The following is a 16,369-nucleotide window of genomic DNA, read 5'->3' as shown; positions in this document are numbered from 1 at the left end:
CACAGCAGACCCAACCCCCTCTGGGAACACCAGCACAGCTCCCACCCAGCGGGCCCATGCCTCTGTCTCCAGGACAGGTCAATCAGCGGTGTGTCCGCCACTACAGGGCACCCAGGTAGACCCACCACCCCAACAACAACAGGGACCTGGGGGCAGTGGTAGTGGGCACACCGTTCAGGGGACAGAGGCCCGGGGAAACAGGGGAACTGGGAGGGCTGCTGTGCGACAGGGGGGGAGGACAGGCCCAGGGAACCCACTCTCCAAGAGGCCCTCACCACCATCATGGGAGCATACCACCACTCCCAAGAGACGATGGCGACTGTACTGGCCAGGTTCACCGAGATCCAGGCACAGCAGGAGGAACGCTACATGGGGTTCAGCAATGAACTCCGGGACATCGGTAACGCTATGGGGAACATAGTCCAGGCCCTCAACCGGATAGAAAACACATTGCGGGACCATGTGGCACCACAAAGGGCCCCTGTCACAAGCCAGGACCAGGAACAGCCTACCACCTCCGCCGGCGCTAGTGGACAGGAGGCCCCACCACAACGACAGGCCACCAGAACCCCACCTCCTGCTGAAGAACAGCCACCCCGCAAGAGGAACCTGAGATCTCACAGGAAGACAGAGTAGGATGCCAAGACACCCGCCAGCATAAGATACCCCCTGATGTCATCCCACTGTCCCACATTGTCACCCTGTCCAACCTTGAACTGCCCCTGCTCCATCCTTCCACAGGCATATGGACAATGCACCTGTGAAACTGAGAACTGGACTCTGCCATGGACATTACTCCACCCTCACCCATCACCGTTTTAATATCATGTACCAATATCTAGCACTAAAAATAAATCACTCATTGCACTGAAATCATTCAGGAGTCAGCCTGTATTATTTACAAATGTATAACACATTACTGATCAATAATGTTCAGTTAACTTTGTGATGAAAACATACCGATGTCAATAAGCATTAGTCCATGTGCTAACCAAGCAGAAGTCACGCAGTGGGTCATACAGCACTGAAAAGGGAAGGGAAAATCAAACATCAGTTAAAAAGAACTGGGGGGAAATACACAAAGTAAAGATGCAGGAGGCTTTCAGGAAATGTTAAATGACGTGGGTGATTCTTACCTGTGTGCTACTGAAAATACTGTTGGATAACTGTGCCCCTGTTGTCTGTGTCGTCCCCGTCGTCTTCCTCCTCTTCACTCTCCACAGGCTCCACAGCTGCTTCAACACCGCCATCTGGACCATCCTCCTGCAGGAAAGGCACCTGACGTCGCAATGCCAGATTGTGAAGCATACAGCAGGCCACGATGATCTGGCACACCTTCTTTGGTGAGTACATCAGGGATCGACCAGTCATATGCAGGCACCTAAACCTGGCCTTCAGGAGGCCGAAGGTTCTTTCTATGATCCTCCTAGTTCGCCCATGGGCCTCATTGTACCGTTCCTCTGCCCTGGTCCGGGGATTCCTCACTGGGGTCAATAGCCAAGGCAGGTTGGGGTAACCAGAGTCACCTATTAGCCACACACGTTGTCTCTGTAGCTGTTCCATCACATAGGGGATGCTGCTATTTCGCATGACATACGCGTCATGCACTGACCCTGGGAACTTTGCATTTACATGGGAGATGTACTGGTCAGCCAAACAGACCACCTGGACATTCATCGAATGGTAATTTTTCCTGTTTCTGTACACCTGCTCATCGTCTTTTGGGGGTACTAAGGCCACATGGGTCCCATCAATGGCACCAATGATGTTGGGGATATGTCCAAGGGCATAGAAATCACCCTTCACAGTGGCCAAATCATCCTCCTCAGGGAATCCAATGTAGCTCTGCATGTGTTTCAGCAGGGCAGACAACACTCTTGACAAAACCTTAGAAAACATAGGCTGAGACATCCCTGATGACATGGCCACTGTTGTCTGAAAAGACCCACTTGCCAAAAAATGGAGTACCAACAGAACCTGCACCAGAGGGGGAATTCCTGTGGGTTGGCGGATGGGGGACATCAGGGCTGGCTCCAGCTGGGCACACAGTTCATGTATAGTGGCTCGGTCAAGTCGGTATCGTAGTATAATATGGCGTTCTTCCATTGTCGACAGGTCCACCAGCGGTCGGTACACGCGAGGATTCATCCTTCTCCTTGCAAGTCCCAGCAGACGGTGCCTAGGAAGGACAACATGGAGTATGGAGTCAAGCAAATCACAGGTGCGTTCACCACAGCTTGCATAGCACACGGTTATCTATGTATTGAAAGGCGTGTATGTGTGGCAATGCAAGGCCTAGGCCTGTGTGACGCAGTTTAAATTAAGCCATGTGGGCCCTTGAAATGGCGGCTGCCTGACCTGTGAAGTGGGACAATGGGATGTGAGGTCAATGCGCTGGCGTGGCACACCGTGGCGGTAGGCGGTCGAAGACCGCTGTACGAAGCCACATTGGTTAACATTGAACCCTATGGGTTTCAGGAGCCAATGAGGATGTGCGCCGGCGGTCGCGGTACGCACCGCCGCGGTACGCACCACTGCAGGCGTGACCGCCATTTTCTACATGATTAATCACTCGAGACCTGATCTTCCACAGGAGAGGACCTATACTGCAAGTGCTGCTGTGACCTCGGTCTGGAAGTGACAATGGCTGCTGTGACTGGTGAAAGGGCCCCTGCCTTCGCGTCTGAAGAGTTGGAGAAACTTGTGGATGGGGTCCTCCCCCAGTATGCGCTCCTCTACGGTCCTCAAGACCAACAGGTAAGTACACTGGGTGCACGTTGAATGGGCTATGCCTGTGTTGTTTGGGGTGGATGAAAGTTGGTGGGGTGGGGAGCGAATGAGGAGTGCAACGCACGACAGATGAGAGCATGTGCCACATGGCAAAGTTGGGGAGGGGGGGGATTCACATCTAACATGTAGAAAAATGATGGAATTTCCTTTCCCACCCTGTACATGTCAACTAGGTCAGCGCCCATCAGAAAGTCGACATTTGGCGTGCCATCGCCAAGGAAGTCCGGGCCCTGGCGGTCCACATCAGACGGGGCACCCACTGCCGCAAGAGGTGGGAGGACATCCGCTGCGGAACCAGGAAGACCGCTGAGTCACTGCTGGGAATGGCCTCCCAACCTAGGAGCGGTGCCAGTCGTACCCTGACCCCCCTGATGTCCCGGATCCTGGCGGTGGCCTACCCTGATTTGGATGGGCGCTTGAGGACATCACAGCAGACACAAGGGGGTGAGTATCAGCACATTCTGCTATCTTTATGCGCAGTGGAGGCGTCTGGGTGGGGGAGGAGGGTTGTGGGTGTCATTAGGCCAGGGCGCTTTCTGTAGTGTAGCCCTCTCCTTTAGGCATGGCCCTGTGCCCCCGCCCCCACCTCTGTAGGGTGCCAAGTACAGCTATCCATGGTCCTGCATCACCTATGTGCGCGTTTGTTGTCCCTATACCTGTTGGCTAGTCAGAAGTACTGAGTAGTGTACCCCGATTGCGCGGCTTAGTGCATGAGGCTCCTGTGTCTGTCCTCTCCGCCAACGGTGTTGACAATGCATGCACTCAACCTGTTTTTATTTCTCCCCCCACCCTTTTTATTTTTCTTCTTGTGCATGTGTGCATTAGCATCATCAGGCGGAGGAGATTTGGCATCGGAGCAGGAGGGAGCTGCAAGTCACAAGGCCCCGGTGGCCCATGGTACAGACACCGAGGGCACCAGTGATACGGAGGGCGAGGGGAGCACCACAACGGGGACCGGTGGTGACACCAGCGACACCGACACGTCCTCGGATGGGAGCTCCCTAGCGGTGGTGGCAAGATCCGGGCCCCCGCCTCAACAGGTACAGCCGCCACCCAGCGCACCAGCCCCGCCCTTCCAGCAGCCCCTCAGCCTACGCTCCGTGCCCGCTCGCCCAGGAAGGCGGGCGTCTCCTTCGCCCCAGGCACCTCAGCCCCTGCCCCTGTCACCCCTGCTGCCCTCAGTGAGGAGGTCATTGACCTCCTTCAGACCATCATTGTTGGGCAGACTACCCTTTTGAATGCTATCCAGGGGGTAGAAAGGGAGGTGCATCGGAGCAATGCCTACCTGGAGGGCATTCATTCGGGTCAGGCTGCCCATCAACGATCGTTCAATGCTCTGGCCTCAGCACTGACGGCAGCCATTGTCCCTGTTTCCAGCCTCCCTCTTCTAACTGCCTCCACCCTGTCTCTGTCTCCTGTTCCTCAGCCTATCCCATCCACACCATCAGACCAGCCTGCACACACCTCAACACCCAAGGGCAGCTCATCCAGACACAAGCACCACAGATCCCACAAACAGTCACCCAAGCAACACCCAGATGCAGACATACCAACAGTCACTACCACCTCTGTGTCCCCCTCCTCCTCGTCTCCCTCCTCCCTCCCTGTGACGTCTACACTAACACCTGCATGCACACCACCATCAGCCAGTGCTTCCATCACCAGCACACCCTCCAGTACAGTCCGCACACGTGCAGTCACCACCCCCACTGCCATTTACACATCCCCTGTGTCCTCTCCCACTGTGTCTGTCACCCCCTCTTCCAAGACACACAAACGCAGGCAGCCACCCACCCAACAGCCATCCACTTCACGACAGCCTACGTCACAATCACATGCACCCAAAGACAGCACACCTGACTCACCTACAACCACATCCTCTTCCTCCACTCCCATCACCACTACTCCCACCCTTTACCTTGGTCCAAAAAAGGTTTACCTCTCCAATCTTAACCTCTTTCCCTCCCCTGACCCACCCCCTCCATCTGCAAAGAGTCCCAAGAGCACCTCAGCCACCACCAGCCCAGCTTTGAGTGTCACTGTGGTGCATGGGTTCTGGAGTCCACCCTTTGGCAGCAGTGACACTTCTATCAGCAGCAAGGACACACCCAGCCCGCCCCCCAGGCAAGAGGACCCGGAAAGTCAAGGGCCGCCGTGAGAGGACTGACACGGCTGCCCCCAAGGACCAAAGTACGGCCACTTCACCTGCCACAACATCCAGGGGAGGCAAGGGCCAGAGAGCGTCTTCTAAGGAGCAAAAGGGCAGCAGGGCGGAGAAGTCAGCCAGCAGGAGCGCGGAGCAGGAGGGCCCCACAAGCCCCATCCCAGCTGTGAGGGAGGACACCAAAGGGCCCAGGACTCCGTCACCGAAGGGTCCTGCAACTGCACGGTCGGAGGGCGACTGTGCAGGGAGTCCAGGCCAGGTCTGGCTCCCTTGAATTACTGGACAAGCACCGCTGAAGAGGGCCCCGCAGTGCAGAAGAGCACCGCTGAAGAGGGCCCCGCCGTGCAGAAGAGCACCGCTGAACAGGGCCCCGCCGTGCAGAAGAGCACCGCTGAACAGGGCCCCGCCGTGCAGAAGAGCACCGCTGAACAGGGCCCCGCCGTCTCAAGCACCGCTCCGCTGGGCCCTTCCTGTCAAGCACCGCTCCGCTGGGCCCCGCCGTCTCAAGCACCGCTCCGCTGGGCCCTTCCTGTCAAGCACCGCTCCGCTGGGCCCCGCCGTCTCAAGCACCGCTCCGCTGGGCCCTTCCTGTCAAGCACCGCTCCGCTGGGCCCCGCCGTGTCAAGCACCGCTCCGCTGGGCCCTTCCTAAACAAGCACCACTCCCCTGGGCCCCGCCGTCTCAAGCACCGCTCCGCTGGGCCCTTCCTGTCAAGCACCGCTCCGCTGGTCCCCGCCGTCTCAAGCACCGCTCCGCTGGGCCCCGCCGTCTCAAGCACCGCTCCGCTGGGCCCTTCCTGTCAAGCACCGCTCCGCTGGGCCCCGCCGTCTCAAGCACCGCTCCGCTGGGCCCCGCCGTCTCAAGCACCGCTCCGCTGGGCCCTTCCTGTCAAGCACCGCTCCGCTGGGCCCTTCCTGTCAAGCACCGCTCTGCTGGGCCCCGCCGTCTAAAGCACCGCTCCGCTGGGCCCCGCCGTCTCAAGCACCGCTCCGCTGGGCCCTTCCTGTCAAGCACCGCTCCGCTGGGCCCCGCCGTCTCAAGCACCGCTCCGCTGGGCCCTTCCTGTCAAGCACCGCTCCGCTGGGCCCTTCCTGTCAAGCACCGCTCCGCTGGGCCCTTCCTGTCATGCACCACTGGCACAATGACAGTGCCGGATCTGTGTTGAGCTACTGTTCACGGTTCACTGTGCCCACCATGCCTCCTCCTTGACCAGTGGAGACTGTTATCCACCTGATGGACTGTGGCTTTGCACTCCCCAGGATGGCACGGTGGGCAAGCCACCCACTGTAGAGACTTGAGAGACTGTGGCTTTGCACTCCCCAGGAAGGAACAATGGGCATGGTGGCCCCTTCGTGGATCTGGCGTCGTGGACTCATGTGGCTGTGGTGCCCCCCCCTTCCCTTCCCCCTGAGGTGCCTGTAGTTTTGTCATCAGATGCCCCTGCAGTGTTCTCTCCAAAGGACTCAGGTCTCCTGTGTGGGCTTTGCCCTTTTGATAATACACTTTGGCCCACGGACACTTAGAATGTCATTAACTGTGCAGGACTAATTGCCTCGGTTTCTCGATTGAAGAGATTATTTATTTTATTTTATTAATATTTTTATTGCTATTTGACCATGACTTATCAGAGGCGATTTTTACATAAATTTTGATTCTCAATTAAATTATGTCTTTGCATTTTTCACGGGGGTTTGGGTGGTGTCACTGTGACTTGTTGCTCTGCATTGGTGTGTACATAGTTTGGGGGAGGGTGGGGGTCGCATATGTGTGTGCCGTAAGCTTTCCTCCTCCCCCCTCCCCTGTGTCGTAGGTGCAGTACTCACCGTTGTCGTCTGCGCCGGAGTTCGTACTCCTGGTAGATGAGCAGGTAGACGAGAGCAGGTAGGATGTTTAATTCGGGCTCCATGCTGTCCTCCGTCCTCGTGGAGTGCATAGAGGTGAGCGTTTTCCCATTCGTAGTCTGTTTCCGCCGTATTTTTATCGGCGGTGCTCCCGCCCCGGAAAAGGTGGCGGATTGGTGAGTTGTGATAGGGTGGGCGGTACATTGTCTGCCGCCTGTCTGTTGGCGGTGACCGCCGTGCTGTTTGTCTCTACCGCCGTGGCGGTCGGAGTGTTAATGTGGTGGTCTCTGTTGGCGGTTCCCGCCAGGGTCAGAATTCCATTTTTTGGACCGCCGGCCTGTTGGCGGGTTGGCCGCCGCTTTATCACCGACCGCCAGGGTTAGAATCACCCCCAAAGTTCTTAAGCCAATGCATCTTTAGGTGTCGGCATACCAAATATCGCAGTCAGAATATCGAGGGTACTAAATATATCTCAAACAAAATATTGAAAGAAAAAATATCGACAGGTAAGAAACTCTACATTTCAATACCTAATTCCACATATACGTACCTATGCAGTACATATATGTTCAATGTACATAAATCTAAAGTTAGGAATAGTAAATATATACTCCCCCATATGCACTTACTTTTCAATATTTTGTCCTCCATATTCTACCCTTGATGTTCTTGTATATCAATATTCTTCAAGTCAATATTCAGTAGTGCAATCAGATACAGGAATAATATTCTGCACCCCGACCCCACTCAGACAGCTAGGAGACAGACTTACGTTCTTATTTAGAATTTGGACAAATGGGTACTCCATCACAAACATGGCAGATTACCTTGTCATTCCCAGCTTGTTCACTCTATGTAGAGTCCGTGAACTGTTCCTTTCCTCCTAGCAGAGGTTCCACTGACTTTGCCGGTGGAAACCTTTGGCTGATGGCCTGCTGACATTGGCTCATTAGTCAAAGGACCTTCAGATTTTCAATGCATTTTTTCTTGGTTGGCTCCTCTGAAGCACAGAGGGGCATATTTACAAGCCCCTAGCGCCTCCTTGAGCTGCCCTAGCATTGCGCCACATTATGCCTGTGCCAGACATAATGTATGCAAGGGAGTGTTTGCCTGTTAGGGGGCCCAGAAAAATGATGCACTGAAATTTACGAGATTTCACTGCACCATTTTTCCTGTCATTTTTAACGCCTGCCACAGGCATGCATTAAAGTGACGCTCCCATTGTTTCCAATGGGCCTCCCCGCGCATTGCTGGACTAGTGCCATAATTTTTGGCACTAGTTAACCAATGTGCCACTATAGCGTAAACATTTTTGACACTATTGTGCTAATGTGTGCCATGGTGCGTCGTAATGTCAATACGTCGCTACCATGGTGACATTAGGGCATCGCAGGGTGACGCAAGAAAAGTGGCCCATCATAGCTCATGCGCCACTTTCTTGTAAATATGCCCCAGAGTTCTTTGCCAGGCATGCAGAGATCTCTAAATATGGCAAGCTGTAGTCCTACAGGGTTGTAGAATACTGACGGAACGCAGCAGGCCTGACTAAAGAGTATATAAGCCCCTTTGTGTCCTTGTACGTATCTTTTGAGTCCCGAACCAGTTCTACTCCATAGGTAGCAGACTCTCCATACCAGTGCCGCTAGCTATGCCAAATATCTTTAGATGTGATCCATTTTGTAGCTTTGTATCAATCACCTGCACCTCAATGTTCAGAGGTGAAATAATTGGTATCCCTTTGCCATTTCTGTGAGGCCATGCATACCTGGAGGTGACAGACTCTGCATACCTGTGATTGTTCCCTGACCATCACTGGAGGTGACAGGCTCTTGATACCTGTGTCCATCCATTCCTGGAGGTGACAGACTGAATACCTGTGGCTATCCCATGGTCCATAATTGGAAATGACAGACTCTGGATACCTCTGACGGTCCCTCTGGAGGTGACAGACTCTAGATATCTGTGACTATCCCTGGGTCCACCAAAGGAGGTAGCAGACTCTGGATACCTGTGCCCATCCAGTCCTGGAGGTGGCAGACTCTGCATATCTGTGACTATCCTTTGGTCCATAACTAGGGATTATAGACTCTGGATTCCTGTCACTATCTCATGGTCCATCATTGGGAGTGACAGGCACTGGATACCTGTGACTGTCCCCTGGTCCATCACAAGAGGTAACATACTCTGGATACCTGTGACTGGTCCATGGTCCATCACTGGAGGTGATAGACTCTGGATACCTGTGACTGTCCCAAGGTCCATCACTAGAGGTGACAAACTCTGTATATGGTGACTGTCCCCTGGTCCATCACTGGAGGTGACAGACCGTGGATACCTGTGGCTGTCCCATGGTCCACCACTAGAGGTGGCAGACTCTGGATCCCTGTGACAGTTCCATGGTCCATCACTGTTGGTGACAGACTCTGGATACCTGTGACTATCCCATGGTTCATAACTGGAGGTGACAGACTATGAATACCTGTAGATGTTCCATGGTCCATCACTGTTGGTGACAGACTCTGGATACCTGTGACTATCCTGTGGTTCATCACTGGAGGTGACAGACTCTGGATCCCTGTTACTATCCCCTGGTCCATCACTGGATGTGACAGACTGAATACCTGTGACTGTCCCCTGGTCCATCACTGGAGGTGATATACTCTGGATACCCGTGACTGTCCCATGGTCCACCACTGGAGGTGACAGACTCTGGATCCCTGTGACTGTTCAATGGTTCATCACTGTTGGTGAAAGACTCTGGATACCTGTGACTATCCCCTGGTCCATCACTGGAGGTGACAGACTCTGGATACCTGTGACTGTCCCAAGGGTCCATCACTGGAGGTGACCGACTCTGAATACCCGTGACTGTCCCATGATCCATTACTGGAGGAGACAGTCTATGGATACCTGTGACTGTCCCATGGTCCATTACTGGAGGAGACAGTCTATGGGTACCTGTGACTGTCCCATGGTCCATATAGTCCTGGAGGTGACAGACTATGCATACCTGTGAATATCTCCTGGTTCATCACTGGAGGTGACGGAATCTACATACCTGTGACTGTCCCTGATCCATCACTGGAGGTGACAGACTCTGGATACCTGTGACTATCCCCTTGTACATCCAGTCCTGGAGGTGACAGACTCTGGAATGTGGATACCTTTGACTCTCAAAAAACCAAAAGTACACAGTTCCAGCCAATAGACTAGTACAAATGTAATAAGTAAGTAATAGAGTCTATGAGTCTGCTCTTATTAGAACAAGAGCCCTCACTCACCAAATGGTGACATGCTTCATCATCAGGCTTATGCTCCTCGTCAGACCGGCACGGCAATGCCTGACGGGCCCCTCGTGCGGGCTCTTTGCCGGAGATCTTTTGAGTGTAAAGAATGCCGGTAGCTGAGTGCTAGTATGTGGGATTGGTATATGAAAATAAAAATGGTTAGGGGTCTGGAAATATCGTATTTAATCAACCCAGACCCCTGTCATGATTAAAAACAGAGTGTGGGTAAGGATTAGAAGTAATGTCTAGTCCAACCTCAGAAACAAAAAAACTGTCAGTCCCTGAATTAGGGGAATGTGGAGAGTTAGAGTCCAGAACTAACTATACTTCTATCATCGGGGTCAACATGTTTCTCGCAAAAAATGTCTGTTAAGATCGGTGCGATTCGTCAGGAACAAAAAACGTACCTAAGCCACATGTTATAACCCAATAGGGGATTTCTTTGTACTTTGACTCTCCACTGGTCCATCTAGCTCTGGAGGTTCCAGACTCTGGACTCTGGATCCCTGTCACTCTCCTCTGATCCATCCAGTCCTTGAGGTGACAGACTCTGCATATGTGTAGCTATCCCCTGGTCCATCACTGGAAGTGACAGACTGTGGATACCTCTGACTATCCCCTGGTCCATCCAGTCCTGGAGCTGATAGACTCTGGATACCTGTAACTAACCCCTGGTCCATCCAGTCCTGGAGGTGACAGACTCTGTATAACTGTAACTAACCCCTGGTCCATCACTGGAGGTGGCAGACTCTATATATCTGTGACTGCCCCCTGGTCCATCACCAGAGGTGACCGACTCTGGATCCCTGCGACTATACCCTGATCCATCACTGGAAGTGACAGACTGTGGATACCTCTGACTGTCCTCTGGTCCATCACTGGAGGGGACAGGCTCTGGACTCTGGATATCTGTGACTGTCTCCTGGTCCATCTAGCCATGTAGGTGGCAGACTCTGGAGTCTGTATCCCTGTGACTGTACTCTGGTCCATCTAGCTCTGTGGGTGACAGACTCTGGGTTCTTGTGACTGTCCCTACTCCATCCAGTCCTGGAGGCGACAAAGTCTAGACTCTGGATACCTGTGACTATCCCCTGGTCCATCCAGTCCAGGAGATGACAGGTCCTGCACTGCTGTTTCAATCTCCTACATCCTTCTGACTTAGTGGCGCCAGGGTTATACCCCAGAGTTAATCCCGCACACTCAGCCTAGAGAGAAGAGGTTTTCCTGCCAGCGACTGGCTATATCGCATGCTGAGGGTCAGGTGTTGTCCCTAAGCAAAGCTAATGAACCACCAAACCCCAGACCTGGCAAGCTCTCCACGTGTATTGCATTCAGAGACATACAGCCCTACAGAAGACAGCTGCAGTAACATCCAACATCCCTGACATTCATCGCGTTTCAGGGATGAAAGGATCTGTTTACCTGTCCGAAGCCCTTGAGCTACAAAGCTGAAGGGCTAGAGGATCTGGATCCCTGTGCCTGCCCGTTAGACGTCTAAGCTTCAGGTTGCAGGTCTGTAAACAAGTAAGGTAGCTCAAGGGTAGTTCAGTGGGTTAATGCACCTCATGGTTAGATAGATGCGATCAGCAGGCTTAAGTCACAGGAAAGTAGTTAGGTGGGTTAGTGTGCCAGCTGCCTCCAGGCATCTGCTTCAAACCTGTAGGTCATAGGTTTGAATGTCTTTAGACTCAGACTTTCATCCTTCACACGTTGATAATATGACCCATGTAGTGGGTTAATAATACTGTCTATTAATAAAGCTTTGAGAGATGATTCAGAGTAGGGTTACTGCTATAAAATGACCCTTACATTCCCTCACTGGTTTCTTTTGATACTTTCTCTCTGAGAGGCTGGGGTTTTCAGTCCCAATGCACCCCTAATGTTTCCAGTCCTGCATGTGCTAAGGCTGTCTCTGAGCCCTGGCTCAGCTAATAGCCTGGGTAAGCACAGAGGAATGGCACAGACCACACAAACCCTCTGATATACATGGAGTGACACTTGGTGGGCAGCTGTGTCATGTAGTGTGCCCATGTAGGCTCCTGTGTGTGCATGTAGTGATTTATAGACTCTTAAGGATTGGGGCTAATTAATTGTTTCTAAACTTTTAAATCTGCAAACATTGGACTCACTTAATTTCTTATTATTTTATTTGTTGTGAAAGTCATTAAATAGTACACAATCTGCAAACATTGGACTCACTTAATTTCTTATTTTATTTTATGGGAAATACATTAAATGGTCCACTTTGTGACACTGGTACGACCACCTAGTGTGTTCTCAGGTCCTGATTTCTTACAAGCTTGTTCCAGAGAATACTTCACACTCTGGAGTCATGAGAGCAGCAAATATGGCACCCAGCTCGCTTACATTAAAAGACATGATTAGTGACAGGGGATATATTTGTTAAAACAGTATTACAGGTGTAAAACAAATTGTAAGAACATGCAGCATACAATTACAGAATAATTTCCAAATGTGTTACCTTACTGTGCATTACTTTTTATGTCATACAAACTGGAGTAAAAAATGCTCCAGTCTATGTTACTCAAAGGGCAAAAAGTATAAAATCTAATGGGGCCCATCTTTTGCAGCAGTGCAAACACGACGTCATGACGCTGGTACCAGGTCAAAGGGCATACTTGCTTTGCAGTATTTGCATAACCTGTAAACACTAAGGGGGTCATTTTGACCTTGGCGGACGGCGGAGGCCGTCCGCCAAGGTACCGCCGCTGAATGACCGCACCGCGGTCAAAAGACCGCGGCGGCCATTCAGACATTTCCTTTGGGCCGGCGGGCGCTCTCCAAAAGAGCGCTCGCCGGCCCAGAGGAAATGCCCCTGCAACGAGGACGCCGGCTCAGAATTGAGCCGGCGTAGTTGCAGGGGTGCGACGGGTGCAGTTGCACCCGTCGCGTATTTCAGTGTCGGCTTAGCAGACACTGAAATACTTTGCGGGGCCCTCTTACGGGGGCCCCTGCAGTGCCCATGCCATGGGCATGGGCACTGCAGGGGCCCCCAGGGTCCCCGCGGCACCCCCTACCGCCATCCTGTTCCTGGCGGGAGACCCGCCAGGAACAGGATGGCGGTAGGGGGTGTCAGAATCCCCATGGCTGCGGAGCGCGCTCCGCAGCCATGGAGGATTCACAAGGGCAGTGGTAAACCGGCGGGAGACCGCCGGTTTACCCTTTCTGGCCGCGGCTGAACCGCCGCGGTCAGAATGCCCTCGGGAGCACCGCGAGCCTGTTGGCGGTGCTCCCGTGGTCGGTGACCCTGGCGGTCACCGGCCGCCAGGGTCAGAATGACCCCCTAAATGTTTTCCACATTTCAAATTGCACTTAGTGTGAGCCAAAATCATGTCTATGTTTATGCTGTTCCACATTATTTCAAATGTAAGCATTCCTGATTGGCTGTTAGTGTCAGGTGTTTGACAATGTGTGTTATACACACAATTTGTCATTTTCATAGCTGTTTCACTCACAGTCGGGTCAGTTTCAGCGCCTTGAGACCCTCACGGGTGAATAGTTGCACTTTATAAAAACTGATTGATTGATTGATTTCAAGGACTGTTTTGTTCACCCCAATGTGACTCACATCCAGCCATTTCGCTGACATTCATACTGAGCCAGGGAGTCTGATATATCCCTCACTGTGGTTTATTGCTACCTTAAGATGTGTCATATTTCAAGCACCTGGTACTAACACTGAGGCCCTCATTATGACTTTGGCGGCCTTCTTAAAAGACCGTCGAAGCCGCTACAGCCAGCATACCACCAGTACTGGCGGTAAGCTGCCCGCCCTATTAGGAGTTTTCCGCTAGGCCAGCATTTGCTCCCACTGGCCCAGCAGAAAACTCACCACAACATTGACACCGGCTTGTAATTGAGCCGGCGTCAATGTTGTGGTGTGTCAGGTGTGACAGCACCCGTCTCGCATTTCACTGCCCGTAATTCAGGCAGTGAAATATGCGATGGGGCTGTCCATGGGGGCCCCTGCACTGTCCATGCCATGCAAAGGCTGGCGGAAAGGGGACTCATAATCCCCAGCGCTGCTTGTGACCGCTGAGACTGCCAGGCTGTCGACAGGTGGCAACCTGGCGGTGCCGGTGGTTGGACAATGGTCCATCTGCCACGGTCATGATAGAGCGGTCGGACCGCCCTGTCTGCGGCGGTCCAACTGCTATCACGAGTGTGGCGGTCTTGAGACCGCCACACTCGTAATGAGGGCCTGAGTGTTACTTGCAGCAGCAGAATTTGGGTAGGTTTTGCCCCCAGGAAAAACTTAAAATGAATGGACCAGATGATGAATTTGATGCATAAATTGGGACATTTACTAATATATCACACAACGCATTGCAGCAACAAAGTTTCTGTGCTGCGTTGTATGACAGGCAGACACCAGTATAGCACCGTATCTACTAAAATATGGCAGTGCTTTATTTGTAAAATAATAAGTGCTGGTGCCCAAAGCGCTGCTCAGACACCCGCGGCTGGCGCTATAAAATGTCAGAGCAAGGATAACAAGGGTGTGCAGTCCCGAATCCACCTCAGGCCTCTTTAACTCACTGCCAGGCACTCCTTGCCCATTATCTCACTCTTACAGGTTTCTGCTTTCTCCCTTGGTGACAGATTTTCTGTATTTCTCTTCCTCCTTCTTTTAGTTTTGTTTGTTGTACCTTCTCTTGTTCTCAGGAAATGTCTCATGTGGAGAAATAAGTGCCAGTCCCCAAAAATAAGTGCCAGTGCCCCCCACCAGCAACCACCGGCTTAAGTTAAGCACTGAATATGGCATTCCTGCTCTCATGCCTAGCAGGCTATTAATCAGGCTGCATAGCACCAAGTACACCCCACTGCAGAGAAGTGAAAAGATGCCTGTGTGATATCTACCAATGGTTTTGTAATGGAAAAGTACAAACAAGACAATCTAGGAAAACTTTAAAACTTTTCCCACTTTGAATGTGTGTTGTACAGTGCAGTTCAGATGGAAAGGTGCAAGCATGTGGAGAAGTTAAAACATTTCTCCTCTTTAAGACGTGTCTCAAAGAGGTGTTTTTATTTGGCTTAAAGCCCTGTCTCTTGTGGTTAGTAGATGGTGCTTTGCATCGAGGATGTCTTCATATGACTATTTTATGCATGACTCTTGAAGTGAGGAGGAGTGAGCAGAGAGGGATGAAGAACGAGGAATACCTCCACATTAACAAGACCCAGTGAGTATGAGGATCTTAAGAGTCAGACAGTGAATAAATATGGGCATAAGACGTACACTTAGTTCGTTTCAAATTTCTGAGCACTGTCCCAGAATGCCAATGTATCCCAAGTAGCTTATGCTGCATACTCATGAACCTCAGGTGCCTCAAGCTTGGAGCCGTGTGCGTAAGTTCCCAGAGTTGTCTGTATGCACCAAGCTCCTGACAAGGCAAGTACTTGTCCTCCAAGATCTTCAAACTTTATGTCTTAAACCCACATCTCTTCACTATCTGCCTGTGAACAATATCCTCCCACTTTCTGAGCCCCAATAAATATGTCAGTTTGGAAATAACTGGGATTATGAGATTTTGTGGATTAACATATATGAATTGGTGGCTAAGCTGTGATTTCTGCTAGGACTGGGTGGATCTAGCAGAGTTTTACTCCGCAGCATTCTGCGGAGCTTCAAGAAAACTCTGTGAGAGTCCACAAAGCTTCACAAGGAGGCAGAAGTGGGTACGTTGCGCTGCTCATGCTGATGTTTTGCACCAGGAGCTTCTTCTGCACTGTAAAATGAGTGGGAATGGAAAAACCTCGGCGCACCAGATGGAGATACTTCTTTCTGACACTCAAGTTTATTTTATACTCAAGCGGCAGCTTTCTCAACACAAACGGTCACGACCTCTCATGACCTCCTACATTGAGAAATCTCTCCAGGAGGCTTTCTTGGGCCTGAAAATCACACTCACCAACTTAACGTTAGCGAGCCACGCATGAGAAAAAACTAAGCCACGTGGTTCTTGGCGGGGATTTGTCAGAACTCCGTGCTCCAAGAGGAGCGCAGAGTGGGAAAAACTTCACAAACTCCGCCAGCAGAGAATAATTGTTCTTCCACCCCTAATTCCTGCATTTTACCCCTGGTTTTCACATGGAGATTTCAGGCTCATCTGGGCCCATCTGATTTTAAGGGCCACTTGTCATAAGTGCTGTTTCTTCTAATAATGAGGGCATGACTGCATGTTAAGGTGCCAGAGGTTCTTCATACTCATGTGCCTCAAAGTCCTCATTATGTGTCCATGAGGTCTTTGCTTCCCTCCGCCTGTCCA

This window comes from Pleurodeles waltl, chromosome 4_2, assembly GCF_031143425.1.
Source record: "Pleurodeles waltl isolate 20211129_DDA chromosome 4_2, aPleWal1.hap1.20221129, whole genome shotgun sequence".
NCBI classification, from domain to species: Eukaryota; Metazoa; Chordata; class Amphibia; order Caudata; family Salamandridae; genus Pleurodeles; species Pleurodeles waltl.
Note: the sequence above shows the minus strand (reverse complement) of the source record.